Here is a 5336-nt window from a genome sequence, read left to right on the forward strand (position 1 = left end):
AGAACTTGTTCTCAACTGGCTTACCTGGTTAAATAAAGGTTAAATAAAAATAAAATAATAAAATCTTACAGAGCTGAACAGAAGAGCTGTGAGGACAAGAGTGACGTTTAGGTTCATAGGATGAGGTTGTCTTATCTAAACACAAAATAAAAGTATGGGTAGGATGGGTGGGCGGTAACGCAATGGGTAGCTCTGCAAAGCTTATCCACATGGGCACTAAATTAAATACACTTGAACAAAAAAGGTTTAGCTGCTACAACGCTATTCAATTAGCAAACAAGGAAAGGGCAAATGTATGCACAGCAAAAGGTTAAATCAGGGCTTCTCAAACTTTTTGGGTCCGGGGACTCCTATTGATACCAAATTATTCAGGGACCCCCCCACAATCTGAACACAACTCTAGTGAGATAAAAATAGCATACAATGAGTTTTACTATGACTTCGGGCAGTGAATGGCCGGACAAAGCAAGTCTCCGGCCCTTGGAAGGAAGATTTTAAAGGCCAGCCTCTTGACATTGTAGAGAACATTTAGCAGTTTAAGGCAAATATATTTTTTGTAGTTGCAGCTTTAAAGCTAATATCTTGCAGTTTTAAAGCTAATATCCTGCAGTTTTAAAGCTAATATCCTGCAGTTTTAAAGCTAATATCCTGCAGCTTTAAAGCTAATATCCTGCAGTTTTAAAGCTAATATCCTGCAGTTAAAGCTAATATCCTGCCGTTTTAAAGCTAATATCCTGCAGTTTTAAAGCTAATATCCTGCCGTTTTAAAGCTAATATCCTGCAGTTTTAAAGCTAATATCCTGCAGTTTTAAAGCTAATATCCTGCAGTTTTAAAGCTAATATCCTGCAGTTTTAAAGCTAATATCCTGCATTTTTAAAGCTAATATCCTGCAGCTTTAAAGCTAATATCCTGCAGTTTTAAAGCTAATATCCTGCAGTTTTAAAGCTAATATCCTGCAGTTTAAAGCTAATATCCTGCAGTTTTAAAGCTAAAATTTATAATTGGTGGAGTACTGTGAATACCAATATTCCTGTGAGACCCATGTTGCCCAGGGTTAAGAACATAAATTGTAAATTAATAATATTTCATTGTATTATATCCTCTAAACTTATTCCACGGATCCCTTGGCCAAAATTATTTTAATATTTTAGTAAAATTCATTTTAAAAAATGTATATATGAACATGCAACAATTTCAAAGATTTTACTGAGTTAGTTCATATAAGGATATCAGTCAATTGAAATAAATTCATTAGGCCCTAATCTATGGATTTCACATGACTGGGAATACAGATATGCATCTGTTGTTCAGATACCTTTAAAAAATTAAAATAAGGGCGTGGATCAGAAAACCAGTCAGTATCTGGAGTGACCACCATTTGCCTCATGCAGCACGACATCTCCTTCGCATAGAGTTGATCAGGCTGTTGATTGCGGCCTGTGGAACGTTGTCCCACTCCTCTTCAATGACTGCTAAATTGCTGGATATTGGCGGGAACTGCAACAGGCTGTCGTACACGTCAATCAGATCATCCCAAACATGCTCAATGGGTGACATGTCTGGTGAGTATACAGGCCATTTTCAGCTTCCAGAAATTGTGTACAGATCCTTGCAACATGGGGCCGTGCATTATCATGCCGTCATGGTATCTCTGTGCAATCAAATTACCATTGATAAAATGCAATTGTGTTCGTTGTCTGTAGCTTATGCCTGCCCATACCATAACCCCACCACCACCACGGGGCACTGTTCACAACGTTGACATATTCAAACCGCTCGCCCACACGACACCATACACGCTGTCTAGCATCTGCCCGGTACAGTTGAAACCGGGATTCATCATTGAAGAGCACACTTCTCCAGCATGCCAGTGGCCATCGAAGGTGAGAATTTGTCCACTGAAGTCGGTTATAACGCTGAACTGCAGTCAGATCAAGACCCTGGTGAGGACGACGAGCACGCATATGAGCTTCCGTGAGACGGTTTCTGACAGTTTCTGCAGAAATTATTCGGTTGTGCAAACCCACAGTTTCATCAGCTGTCCGGGTGCCTGGTCTCAGACAATCCCGGAGGTGAAGATGCCGGATGTGGAGGTCCTGGGCTGGCGTGGTAACACGTGGTCTACAGTTGTGAGGCCGGTTGGACATACTGCCAAAATCTCTAAAACGACATTGGAGGCGGCTTATGGTAATTAACATTACATTATCTGGCAACAGCTCTGGTGGACATTCCTGCAGTCAGCATGCCATTTGCACGCTCCCTCAAAACTTGCGACATCTGTACCATTGTGTTGTGTGACACATTTCTCTCAAATGTTGTGCACAAATTTGTTTACATCCCTGTTAGTAAACATTTCTCCTTTGCCAAGATAATCCATCCACCTGACACATGGCATATCAAGAAACTGATTAAACAGCATGATCATTACACAGGTGCACCTTGTGCTGGGGACAATAAAAGGCCACTTTGAAATGTGCAGTTTTGTCACACAAAACAATGCCACAGATGTCTCAAGGAATGCCCACCAGAGTTTTTGCCAGATAATGTAATGCTAATTTCTCTACCATAAGCCGCCTCCTCAATGTCGTTTTAGAGAATTTGGCAGTACGTCCAACGGGCCTCACAACTGCAGACCACATGTATGGTTTGCTGATGTCAACGTCGTGAACAGAGTGCACCATGGTGGCGGTTTGGTTATGGTTTGGGCAGGCATAATGAACACAATTGCATTTTATTGATGGCAATTTGAATTACAAGATCCTGAGGCCCATTGTTGTGCCGTTCATCCCCTGCCATCACCTCATGTTTCAGCATGATAATGCACGGCCCCATGTCGCAAGGATCTGTACACAATTCCTGGAAGCTTAAAATATACCAGTTCTTCCACAGCCTGCATACTCACCAGACATGTCACTCATTGAGCATGTTTGGGATGCTCTGAATCAACGTGTACGACAGCATGTTCCAGTTCCCGCCAATATCCAGCTAACTTCGCACAGCCATTGAAGAGGAGTGGGACAATATTCCACAGGCCACAATCAACAGCCTGATCAACTCTATGCGAAGGAGATGTGTCGCTCTGCATGAGGGAAATGGTGTTCACACCAGATAATGACTGGTTTTCTGATCCACGCCCCTAACTTTTTAAAAAGGTATCTGTCACCAACATATGCATATCTGTATTCCCAGTCATGTGAAATCCATAGATTAGGGCCTAATTAATTTATTGGAATAGACTGATTTCCGTATATGAACTGTAACTCAGTAACATCTTTGAAATTGTTGCTTTTATATTTTTGTTCAGTATAAAATAAAAAGCAGACATTGAATATCCCTTTGAGCATGGTGAAGTTAATTATACTTTGGACGGTATCAATACACAGTTGCCTGAGAGGAAGGAAATAGCTCAGGGATTTCACCATGAGGCCAATGGTGACTAAAACAGTTAGAGTTTAATAGCTGTGATAAGAGAAACTGAAGATGAATCAACATTGTAGTTACTCCACAATACTAACCTAATTGACAGTGAAGAGAAGAAAGCCTGTACAGAATACAAACATATTCCAAAACATGCATCCTGTTTGCAACAAGGCGCTAAAGTAACATTGCAAAAAAATGTGGCAAACTAATTAACTTTCATGAATACAAAGTGTTATGTTTGAGGCAAATCCAATACCTTACCAAGTACCATTCCATATTTTCAAGCATAGTGGTGGCTGTATCATGTTATGGGTATGCTTGTAATCTTTAAGGACTGGGGAGTTTCAGGATAAAAAAGAAACAGAGTGGAGCTAAGCACAGGCAAAATCTTAGAACAAATCTGGTTCAGTCTGCTTCCCACAAGACACTGGGAGATGAATTCACCTTTCAGCAGGACAATAACCTAAAAACAAAGCCAAATCTACACTGGAGTTGCTTACCAATAAGACAGTGAATGTTCCTGAGTGGCCTAGTTACAGTTCTGACTTAAATCTACTGAAAATCTATGGCAAGACTTGAAAATGGTTGTCTAGCAATGATCAACCAATCTGACAGAGCTTGAAGAATGTTGAAGAGAATGTAGGTGAATGTTGCACAATCCAGGTGTGGAAAGCTCTTAGAGACTTACCCAGGAAGACTCAGCTGTAGTCGCTGCCAAAGGTGCTTCTACAAAGTATTGACTCTGCGGCGTCAACACTTATGTAAATTAGATTTTAGTATTTCATTTTCAATAAATGTGCATAACAAAATCCAAAAATATGTTTTCACTGTCATTATGGGGTATTATGTGTAGATGTAACAACAAAATGTGGAATAGGTCAAGGTACTGTAGGCTCTGGATAGCTGGAGAAGGAGCGCTCTGGGGGTTTGGTACACTGACCACTGGAAGGAGAGCGCCTTGGCGGGGTGTAGCTGGTAGTCTGCCGCGGTGGGTAGCTGGTAGCCTGCTGGTAGCTGATTGGCAGGCCATTTAATAGACCATATGGTACGCTGCTACGCTCCCCCCATTGCGTTACCATCCCGGGTTTCAGCACCATGCAAAATAGCTTAAAGTCTGGGTGGGAGGTAACGCTATAGGTAGGTCTGCAAGAACACAGGGAGATGGTAGTCTTTTTACATTTGATTAAAACAGGCTTGGTCTTTGAGGCTTCATTTATAGTTTTCGTGTAAGGGTTCCATGCTGGTTTGGTTTGAAAGAGGCTAATGATTGCAGGTGGGGATATTTAAAGAGGTAGTCCCGCCTCTTTCAGGTGGACGTGATTTGGTTGAATACATTGACTGAGGTGTGTGGCAACCAATAAGGAGCAGACTCCCCTTCACGTTGGGGGTGTTTTGCTAAGGCTGCGTTTAGACAGGCAGCCCAATTATGATATTTTGACTTTTGACCAATCACCAATCCTATATTTTCACATCAGATCTTTTTCAGAGCTGATCTGATTGGTCAAAAGACCAATTAGTGAGAGAAACAAATCAGAATGGGGCTGCCTGTGTAAATGCACCCTATGCCTCTAACAAGTGTACATGCACACATAGGGAGAATCTCAAATGCATACTCCTCGTGTCCTCTCTCCTCTCCTCCTTCTCAAAACCCATTGGATGAGAAAGCAAGGGGTCCCTCCCCTGTGATCTCTTCCAATGGGTTTTGGGAAGGAGGCGAAAACAGAGGCGTCACAGTCTATCCTTTTGAGTTTTGAATCAGAGTCTTTACCTGACAAAGTCATGTTAGGATATATCAGTTATCCTGTTAGAGCTTTTGTGCTGAATCCACTGCAGTGTTTCAGGTGCAACGTTCATGGTCATGTCACAGCAGTGTGTAAGAGGGAGATTCCAAGATGTGGGAAGTGTGCAGGAGGGC

The sequence above is a fragment of the Coregonus lavaretus genome (genome assembly GCF_964263955.1).
Source record: "Coregonus lavaretus genome assembly, chromosome: 2".
Lineage (NCBI taxonomy): Eukaryota > Metazoa > Chordata > Actinopteri > Salmoniformes > Salmonidae > Coregonus > Coregonus lavaretus.